The following is a 12,040-nucleotide window of genomic DNA, read 5'->3' as shown; positions in this document are numbered from 1 at the left end:
TGGCATGGAGAATGAAAAACTATGATACTCAATAGCATCATGAGGTGAGGAATGCCAATCTCAGATAATGGGAATATCTTATATAATAGGGGCCTCAACTGGGATCCGTACCGACTAAGGTTGAGAAAGATTACTTACTTGAGGTGGAATCACATTTTCAGTGACTACAGTCCGTTGAACATTTTCTCCTCTCTTTGCGAAAGATATCATGGCCTCCACGAGTTGGTCCAACTTGTTATTCATCAAGTAAACGTCTTCTCTTAACATGACCTGGTTTTGCTCCACCGGGTCCATGATCTTTCGAGAGTTGCTTCGAGTCTGATATTGATGTTAAGAAATAAACTTTTGTTTATGGACAAGGGCGGACGTGTCTTTGTTTTGCATAAATATGATATGCATGCAATTTTTGTTGTTGTTTTTATGCACAAGAATACAATACCATGTAATGCATACTTTCAATGCAATGTCATGTGTGGATTCATAATGATATGGGTAATAAAACCACATAACAACCTATTTATGAAGGTTCCCTAAAACCGGATATCTCTAAGCTTTTCTACCCAACCTCTCAGAAGGGATAGCTCTAGGATTTCACTTTTTTTTAGGAAGCAACCTATAGTCATGGATCTTGTTAGATATTTCCATGCAATGCTGGACTAGCCACATCATGAGGAAGTGTCTAAACAAGTCTACTCTAATACGAGTTTTTTATACTGTTCCAACAAGGTGTAAACCCCTCGGTTCAATACTACACCATTTTCACTTAAAAACAATTCTCCAGCTCTATCAAGGTTCCTAGAGTCACAGACCTTGTTTAAAGTTTCAACGCAATAGTGGGCTAGCCACATCATGATGAAAATCTCAAACGTGTCTACTCTAAGTGGAATTTTTGTATTGTTCCAACAAGGTGTAAATCCCTCAGTCCGATACTACATGATCTCTGATCCTAATAACAGGTTTTGGGTTTAGGTAAAGTTCCTAGAGTCACATACCTTATTCGAAATTTCAACACAATGGTGGACTAGCCATATCATGATGAAAATTACAAATAGGTCTACTCTAGATGGAGTCTTCATATTGTTCCAACAAGATGTAAATCCCTCAGTCCAATACTATAGAAACTAATATTCTAGGTTTCTTCTTAAAGTTGGGGTGTAGAGCTTCGCTCAAATAGAAATTCTCAATCTCATAGATGAAAAAAGTAATAATCATGCGAGATAAAGAGAAAACAAGAGAAGATAAGAAGAAAACAAGACAAAGCTAACACTCATCGCAAAGCTAGCTAAGGACTTGATGTTGATCAAGTGTTTTATTTGCAATATGAAATTGAATTGATCAAGTTTTCGGTTTAAAAATGAAATGGTTATAAAATTAAATGATGAAGTGTTTTTGTTTTGAAAATGACTTGATGTTGATCAAGTATTTTTTAGTTTTTTTTAAAGATTGATTTTAATATTCATTTTATTTAATTGATTAATTGACTAATAAAATGAACATGAGAATAATAAAATTAAAATAAAAGTGAAAATAAAAGAGGTGCATGGAGGAAATGGGGTAATGGCGCCCCAGGGCCCAAGAGGGGCCCAATAAAAAGGGTCTCACACCATTGGGGGTACGAGACAGAAAATGGCGCATTTAGAAAAAACCTAACAAATGTTAAGGCCCAAAATCTGAATGTCTCATACCAACAGGGGGTGTGAGACTGAAAAGAGACGTGTGGTCAGCAATAGGCCTGGGTATAAATTGAAAAGCTCATTTTCAAACTAAAGAAATAGAAGAAAATTAAAAAAAAACATGCATAGTCGTTAGATCAAGATCTTATGGTCAAAATCTAAGCCAATCTGATGGGTTGATATGATCTAAAGGATGATAAGTTGAGGCGCACCATGGGGACTCTATACAAGAGTCCCTTGATCGACCATCCAATGAGCTACAACATGCCACATGGCCCAATCAAGAGAGGGATGAGAGCAGGTATTTAAGTGTAGAGTCAAGTGACTCTCTCGCTTGGTGATAATTTTTCTCTCTCTCCCTCGCTTAACACCAAACACACTCAATTTTCTCTCTCTTTTTGGATCAATCCTCACCCCACCCACTTTTCCAAAATGCCTATGAACACTATGAATATCCTCAGGAACTTGATGAATATTATTGAGGACTCCATCCATTTTCACAACAAAAAAAAAGCTCAAATCAAAAAGTCATGAACACAAACCATACTTAATTTAGTCTCCTAAACACGATTATGGTCTTAGAAACAAATAATAAAACATGAATCATACCAAAGAATGCATCCGATCGAAGAATCCTAAATCCCTAAAATTTTCCCAAATACATACAATCAAGAAAAATAACAATGGGGAATCAATCAAGGTGTGTTCAGAAGCATTATTCACCAAAAATCAAGCATGAAAACAACATAAATGTACCAAATCATAGCAACAAGGTGCTCAGGTGATGACTCCGGTGACGGGAAAAATTCAGGTAACCTCTATGCTCTTCTTTCATCCCTGTTCTTCTTCTTTACTCCTTCTCCGTCTCACTCTTCCTTCTTCTCAATTTTCTTTCTGCAGATTCTTCAGTACACTGCTGATGTTGCTGACTGAGGATGAAGGTTCAAGCTCAACTTAATTAGAGCTTCAATATGGAGCTCTAATTGTTGTAAAGAGAAAGCTTTAGTTGAAAGGTTTTTATGGAAACCTATAGTTATATGTAACAAGACCTTATAAAAATTAAAACAAATTTTTATGGAAGTAAAAAAGATAAGATGGAATGTACGGAACAACCAGTGGGCCTTAATGAGAAACGAAGGAAGGACCGGGACCAATAACAATGAATTTCACAAATATAAAAGCATGTAGGGTTTTATATGGCATGTTGAGTTAGGGTTTATTTTGAATTATACATTGAATTCTTAGGTCCACTTATAAATAATCAAATAAATGATATAAAAACATGTTTAAAAATATTTGATGTGTTTAATAATATATTTCTATTTATAAGCTTTTTATCTGTACTAAATTTTCAATTTTGTATAAGTTTCCAATTATAATTTAATTTAAAATAATAATAGTAATTTACATTTTTTTTTGTCAAAGATAGTAAAAAATAAGTAATAATAACAAATATAATGTTATTGACATTATACGTATTAATAACAAAAATAATTAAAAAATGTCTAATAGCAAATATAATATAAATAATATCAGTAGTAAAAATAATATAAATAAGTAATAAATGTCAACAAATATAATGTCAACAATATGCTATAGAGTGTATATTTGAAAGTGTATATTTATAAAATTTATAAAATAATGTTAATATGTATATTTATAAATAATAGTATTGGAGTAAATTTAAATTTAGTTGATCAGTTAGATTATTTATTATTGTTATTAATATTGATATTATTGTTATTATTATTAATAATATTATAATAATAATAATAATAATAATAATAATTATTATTATTATTATTATTATTATTATTATTATTATTATTATTATTATTATTATTTGATAATATAATATTCGTTTTCTTAATGATGAGGCAAAATGTGGGACATCTTTTCAATACAACTTTCTGTTTTTTTATTTTTTGCTTTGAAATATTTTGGTGCTTGGATGTGAGGCATGATGAGAAGCAGATTTCAAACAGCATGTGGGACCGTGCGCTTTAATATCAAAATTCTCAATCCGTCACTGTATAAATAAGGCATTAAAAAAACAAAACACTAATGTAATGCATCTTTTGAGAAACACATACATTCATCTATCATTTATGGATGTTGAAAACCAAATCAACCTAATAGAAAACCACAAATCAAACCAAAACAAATCAAAATCGCAAAAATAGCATTTGATTCAGATGTATTTGGATCATCTTTTAACAAAACCGTATAGTTCGATTCGATTGGTGGTTTGTATTTTGCAAACTGAATCAAAGCGCATTATGTTACAACCCATTTCACTTAACTCATATTCAATCCAATCCTAAACCTATTATGCATTAACCTTACGATTACTAATGGTTTTCTATTCCTCACACTCAGGATTTCTGTTTCAGTCTTCTCAAATCACTCATAAAAATATCACGTCTTCTACGTTAAATACATCTTGCATCTTCTTGTCTAATATCTACTCGCTTATATTCTTTCTTTTTCACCCTCTCATTTTTATGAAGCAGTTTTCTCTTTCAATTTTGTTTTTATCGCACATCTTCTCGTCTAATCTCTCATCGCTTTTGTTCTTTCTTTTTCATCTTCACTAGTCTCTTATCTCCTCTATTTTTTCATTATAATATTTTTTATATTATTTTATGATATTATTTTATATTCATTATTCCACTTTTGTCTACTCTGATTTTTACATATTAAATAAAAAATTATTGTCCAAATATAATAAGTTTTGTTGTTACTTGATAGTGTATGAATGACTAAATATAAAGTTATGTTATCATCTATATGTGTATTTATGACTCAATAATTTTTTTATAAAAAATCGAACCAATAGAACCGAACTGAACCGAACCGCATTAGTTTGATTTGGTTTGGTTCGGTTTTATTTCTAAAAGCGAACTGAATCAAATCAAACCGCATACTTTTTTCTCTTGTGGTTTGGATGACTTTTTTGTCAAAACCGCTCAATCCGCACTGCGAACACCCCTTCATTGATTCTATATAATGGGCTAGTGTGAGAAGTTGCAAAGAAAAAAAATCTAAATTGAAAAGCTTTTATACATAATGGGATATTCAATAATAAGTAATCCTTGATCAAAATATTTGATTATGATTCCTAATGAAATAAATCAATGGAATAACTTTGTCTTGTCAAATCGTAAGAACTATTTGTTTTGCAGTTGCATCAACATTGAAGATTCAATATAAAAAAGGCTAGAATGTAGTGCGAAAATGACGTTTGAAAAAAATAGAAAAACTGACCAAAATGGCTCCTCACATAGCAGTTTCTTCTGTTTCGTCAAGGTAAACTTGTTTCATGGTCAATATGGTTGTTTTTGTTTTTCATGCATAAATAATTGTTTAAATCAGTTATTTATAATGATAAAAACAATTGCGGGTTTTTTATAAATTTGTCAAAAAGAAGAAATTGAGGATTGACCTGTACATGCTTTACGTGTCAGTGAAGAGTAGTTGAAGTTAGTTTAATGAAGTTGTAGTATTTGGAAAAATGTGAAATGTTGAAGTAAGATGGTATGTTTTTATTGATGTTTCGGACAATTGGATTATGTTACGTTGATTGTTTCAGTTTTAGTTTGTGAAATATGTTAGGATTTGAAAAAGTTTGTTACGTTGAATATAACCGTGAAAAATGTAGTGAATATATATTATTCAATGGATAAGTGTTTTTTTTAATTAATTTTATTATGAATTTTTTGAAGTATTTGTAGTATAGTGCAAATTATTCCATTTATATTATCTTTGAGTATTTCAAATAATGATGGAAGCAACAATTTGCATATTTTTATGAATTTGAAAAAAAAAACTAAACAATTTAATAACTTATGAATTGATTAATTGAGAGAATGATAATAGAAGTGTTATACATTTTTTTGAGGAATGAGAATATATAGAAAAAAAAAACAATTTCAAAATGTACATATTTGTAAAATGATAAATATTTTAAAGAGTATTTATAAAATAATCTATTTGTATATAAAATAGATAGTATTAAATAAAGAAATGTAATGTATTAAAGAGTATTTGTTAAAAAGTATATAATATTAAATAATAGAACGTACTAGATAAAATAAAATAGATAATTCATATTATCGTGGAAATAATGAAATTTTAAAAATATATAAATTTATTTATGACTAAAATTAAAATCAACAAAGTTTGATAAAATTTCCCAGTTTTTGATTAAATTTTATGTTCATAAAGTGAAATTGAAACATATAATGATCAACAATAATATGTTGACCTTGTTGTTATTATCATAGTCACCAACTATCAGTTCTGTAACTTCATCCACCGTTAATATGTTATGCATTCTCGGATATTTATTTCTCTTACGAAACAATCATAATGCCAATTTTTCGAAAGGACATGCATAATGGATTTGAGTTGTCCAACATTTTTTTTTAGATCTTCTACCAATATAACATCGAACTTCTCATCGTAATTGATTAATGACATGCATTCGTATGAGCGTGTCATATTATATTTAAATGCTAAAATTAAATATTAAGTCCAAACATAATTGTCAGAAACATACAAGATAAAAATTAAGGCTTTTTGTTGATCAGGCTTTGATTTTTAAGCTCTTTCTTGAATTCAAACTTGTGATGTGCACCACTTACACGTCATGTCCAGATCATCAAAATCAAGGCATACTGAAAAAAAATCCATATATATATATATATATATATATATATATATATATATATATATAGATATATATATATATATATATATATATATAGATATTTGTATGAGCTAGAGCATTGTTATTCCTACACTAAAAATTACATCAAATACTTATACTAAATATTTGTTCACCGTATTTATACGGTGAACAGTGTTTTTATTTTTTTAGTAAATAAAAAAAATATTTTTATTTTTATAACATAAATATAAATTTTTTCATTAACCAACTTCATTATTGTATTAAACCACAAAAGTATAAATGATTAACCACATATTTTACTTATAATTTATTAACCAAATTTATTATTTAATTAATCAATAAAATACATACTATTAACCAAATTCTGATATTAAAATATAAAATATAGTAATTAATTTTTAACCAAATTTTGTATATATTTTATTGTTAGAACTGAGTTAATATTATGTATTTTATTGGTTAATGAAATAGTAAATTTGATTAAAGAATTATAAGTAAAATATGTGGTTAATAATCTATATTTTTGTGGTTAATTCAATAATAAAATTGATTAATAAAAAAATTTATATTTATATTATAAAAATAATTTTTAAAATAAAAATATTTTTTTATAAATATTATTTTTTTATTTAATAAAAAAATAAAAAGACATTATTTACCATATAAATACGATGAATAGTGTATGGAGTAAATATTAGACGTAATATTTGGGTTTAAGAATAGCATTATTGATAAGTGCTAATGTAAACAACTTGAATATTTTAACCTTCTCTTTCAGCAGCGACATACAAATGACATTTAAAATTATCCAAGCTATCATCTTGAGAATTATTTCTTAAAAATAATTAAACAAATCAATATTATTGATCTGTTTTCATAATTAGGTTATGGCATGTGCATGAACAATATAACAATATAACATACCATAGATCGATGACGAAGGCCTTCCATTATAGTTTTGAAAATGTCATCAAAATTTAACCTTGTACCAGTAAATGATTTGATTTTCTTGAAGTTTCTTTTAGTCATAATTAGGAATTCACGTGAGTTTGTTGATGAATTTATTACTTCAGACACAACAATAGAAGTACCCAAATGAATGAAAAATGATATTATATGTCATGAATATTAAAATAAAAGTATTAAAAGGTAATCAAATTTTAATAACTACCAACATGTTGAAATAGGTGATAAAGTATAAGTACATGGTACACAATTTGGTTGTTCAAGTTTGGAAGTAGTAACAGTTTGTTGTTCTTCATTGATATTGTTAATAGATGAATCTGTAATGTAACAACACAATGCATAAAACTAAAGCATTTGATGTTTCATTATATTTTTTACAACTGGAATCAAGTTGTAGACCACCATTAATGATAAAATCTCTACATTATTAATATATATTGTGCTCAAAGATTGTTAACTATTATCGATTAATATTTTCTAAATGTACTTTGTATGAATATATAAAACGTGAAGGAGTTAATGGATGATAGGTGGTAAACCCATTAATGAGTTGTATATGAAATAATTACCATTTATCAATGGTGATAGAGGAAGTCTCTTTGAGGCATGATATTCCTTTAATCTTTGTGACCTTGTTGAAATTGTTGGAGGTGGATTTTCTGAAAAATAATATCATTTAACTTGCTAAATTGAATTGAAACGAAGTAATAAAAATTGAATTAATAACATTTGTTGTTGACAAACAAATACAAACTTTTGTTACTTTTTTTATGGTCTTCCTTTATGATTCAAAACATGTTTTCTCACCTTGCAATGGATGAATCATCTTGCTCCATTGTGAATTTTTACTTTGTTTTCAGTTTGAATGTGAATTTCTTTTAAGGACATTAACATTAATTCAAAGAAATAAAATGATAATCGGTTATGTGAAAGAAGGTTGTGTTGTTAGGATTGACCGATACAAATTACCTTTGGATGATGACATGAGCAAAATTTAGGGAAGTTCAAGTGGGCACAATACTATTACTAACAATGACCTCACACAGTTCCTACAAAAGAGGTATATATTGACCCTTACTTTTTAGGTTGTCTCATAGGTTATTGTTTATTATTTTATGCAATAAACATTTGTATTTATGACATGAGATAAAATTTGGGAAAGACAAATATAAAGTTTCACAAATACTAACAATGACATTACATTGTGCCCATAAAAGTGGTATATATTCTCATTCCTTTTTCATCATGTCTCAGAGTCTTAACTACATACTCTAATGCAATTGATCTTGTTTGGAGAGTAAAATAAAATAAATATTATAATATATTGCAAAGCACATGCATGCCTTATTCATAAGATTACTTATAATACCAATGTTAAACAATGACCCTTCTTATTTATGTCTTACCATGACCTGATTATTTTCTTTTTCCTGCAATAGCTTTTTGTAACCTCCACTTTCCTAATTATATTGTTCATGAACTACATTTTCAAAGAATTTTTTTAAAATAATCATTTTTAAAAAAAAAAATCGAAAATAACCAATAATTCAAAAAAGAATACCAAAATAACCACTTTTAGAAGAGGATGCGTCAGATGAATTGACGCATCCTCTAGGCAACCAACGGAGGCGCCAATAGCAATGGCGCATGCATTGGACTCCTCATGAGGAGGCGTCAATGCTATTGGTGCATGCATTGACCCTCATTAGGAGACGCCAATGCTCCTGAAGCCTTAGTGCTTCATGTGGTATATGTGCAAATTCATCTGGCGCATACACCACTCTTGTATTATTATTATTTTTTTAATTTTTTTAATTTTTAATTTTGTTTATTTAATAAATAAAAAAGAATAATGGAAAAAATAAATTTATTGATGTTGTAATAATTAGTTACATTGGACTGACAATAAACTAATGACCGACCCGATTATAACATCCCCATGTTCCACATCCAGGTGCGTTAGTTTGTTTCCGAGGTCTCCCACGATTTTATTGAGGTGTTTGAGGTCTTTGTGTGCTGACCTGATCGAGCGATGGCTGGTGGGAAGGTCTGGCGGAAGTTCCAGCGGTATTAGAGAGATGTGTCATCATTTGTTCTCAATATCCGGAGGGGCTCTGGTCAACGGCGCTTCCGTAATGGAGTTCGGTGTCCATGTCATCGTAGTTAGGTTGTTGGGGTTGGGTGGATTGGGGACGGTATAGTTGTCGAAATTGGGCCATTTAGTCGTTTTGGAAACGAAACAATGGTTCCTGGGACGTACTATAGTTAAACAATGGTTGAGTGTTATGTTGATGGGATGCTTGGGTGGTCAGTAAGGGGGATGGACTACAATAGGTGTATGAAACACGCTATTGTAGTTTATCGCAATCTATTGGACCACATTGGACATGACGATGTAATACTCCTACACAACTATATTTTAATTTAAAAATACTTATCAAATTATTTTTCATCTAATCGTTTCATATTATTTTACAGTTTATCTTGAAGCCATATATGGGTCTTGATCATGATGTGAACCATGACGATGATGTAGTTTGGACAACAAAGACACCGATTATCCGATTCACTACGGTCGAAATGCACCAGAGTGACTGGGTCAAACTGCAGTTCGGCATGCTACAACAGATTCCAGAACCTCCGACGTGTTTGGGGAATTGGCATCAAAAAATGGTTGATGCACAATGGGATTATTCTGACTAGAGAGACTTTGCAAAAGAAATGTGTCGTCAATGGAGGAATCGACGACAACACATCTTAAACGAACCAGTCATCCATGATGCAAGACCGACTCAACAATATATGGCATGGTTTAGGTCGGTAACAACTCAACAATTTGTATCTGAGCCGCGATATTTGATGGATCCACGCCAACTTGTTTCGTCATCGTACGCCCCACAACAATTCCCCACCTAACACCAATGTCAAACCACCCAAACTGAACAACCAATCTCACAACATCAACCTACCACATACAGACAACAACCAAACACTCAACCTCGCAACCGATTCATGTCATCCACCCAACAACCAACCATCCAACGTCGCAATTCATTCATACCATCCACCCAAACACAAAACCAAGAATCAAACCCCGCAACCACAACCGTCTATAGCCCAAATGATTCATATGGGTCACTTCATCGTAGTCTCTCACCAATGACCACCAAAACATCCCATCAACATAACACCCAATCATTGTTTAACTATAGTACGCCCTATGAACTATTGCTTTGTTTCCAAAACGACTAAATGGCCAAATTTGGGCAACTATACCATCCCCAATCCACCTAACCTGAACGACCTAACTACGATGACATGGGCACCGAACTCCATTACGGAAGCGTCGTTAGCCAGAGCCCCTATGGATATTTGGAACAAATGATGATACATCTCTCAAATACCGCTGGAACTTCCGCCGGACCTTCCCACCAGCCATCGCTCGATCAGGTCAGCACACAAAGACCTCAAACACCTCAAGAAAATCGTGGGAGACCTCAGAGACAAACTAACGCACCTGGATGTGGAACAGGGGGACGTTATAATCAGGTCGGTCATTAGTTTATTGTCAGTCCAATGTAACCAATTATTACAACATCAATAAAAATTTTTTTTCCATTATTCTTTTTTATTTATTAAATAAAAAAAAATTAAAAAAAAAAAATAATAATAATAATAATACAAAAGGGGTGTATGCGTTAGATGAATTAGCGCATACACCACATGAAACACTAAGGCGCTAGGAGCATTGACGTCTCCTCATGAGGGTCAATGCATGCGTCAATAACATCGGCATGAGGAGCCCAATGCATGTGTCATTGCTATTGGCGCCTCCTTTGGTTGCCTAGGGGATGCGTCAATTCATCTGGAACATACTCTTCTAAAAGTGGTTATTTTTGTATTTTTTTTAATTATTAGTTATTTTCGAAATTTTTTAAAAAAATTGATTATTTAAAAAAAAAAATCTATCCTTATATCTAAAATAATAAAATCCTTAGATTAATAACTAATAAAAGTTATTTTGTTTGCAATTATATATATATATATATATATATATATATATATATATATATATATATATATATATATATATATGTTGGTACAGATTGTTTGATTATGATTCAGACAAACGGATGTGAAGTTTCTGAACTTAAGATGTTTACTTACTTGTAAAGATGAAGGCAACATCAATGAAAACAACAACGGCATAAATATGGATATTAATAGGAAAAAAAATTAAAATTGGAAGGCAACCTAGCATGATGAATAGATATGAAAATGGTAGTGTAAGAAAGAAAGTACGTTTTACCCCATTTTGCCTTTGTTGTAGATATCTCCACTGGTCTTTCAAACGTAGGGGTACTATGTTTGTGGTTGTGAGGAAGATGGGTATGTGGTTTGTTATGCTTAGGTGATGCTAACATATCCAAACAACAAATAAGTGTATTTAGTTCTTTTATAAATTTTATATTAATAGTTATTATTATTTAATTGGTTGCTTTTATGAGATTAGTTCCAATATAAAGTTAGACTTAAGGATATGTTGGTGTTATTATAAACTTGGGTACACTATTGGAAATTCAAATTAAAAGTTACAAAGTAAAAACACTTTAATCACTTAATAAAATTATGGGATGTATATTTGTATATATCATTTTGATTATTTAATAATTGAACATTAATGATTGAATAAAATTATACATCTTAA

At 30.3% G+C, this 12,040-nt stretch overlaps 1 long non-coding RNA gene across 1 annotated transcript; it reads right to left on the bottom strand.

The window, feature by feature from the left end:
* Window positions 1–2,204: 2,204 nt before the first annotated feature.
* Window positions 2,205–2,850, bottom strand: LOC127097684 (uncharacterized). Its single transcript, XR_007793134.1, has 2 exons — window positions 2,430–2,850; window positions 2,205–2,316 (listed from the first exon to the last, which is right to left on the bottom strand). It is a non-coding gene; the product is annotated as an uncharacterized LOC127097684 (long non-coding RNA).
* Window positions 2,851–12,040: the final 9,190 nt, after the last annotated feature.

The sequence above is a fragment of the Lathyrus oleraceus genome, chromosome 6, assembly GCF_024323335.1.
Source record: "Lathyrus oleraceus cultivar Zhongwan6 chromosome 6, CAAS_Psat_ZW6_1.0, whole genome shotgun sequence".
NCBI lineage: Eukaryota > Viridiplantae > Streptophyta > Magnoliopsida > Fabales > Fabaceae > Lathyrus > Lathyrus oleraceus.
The sequence above is the reverse complement of the archived record's forward strand: the minus strand, read 5'-3'. Positions and strand labels throughout refer to the sequence as shown.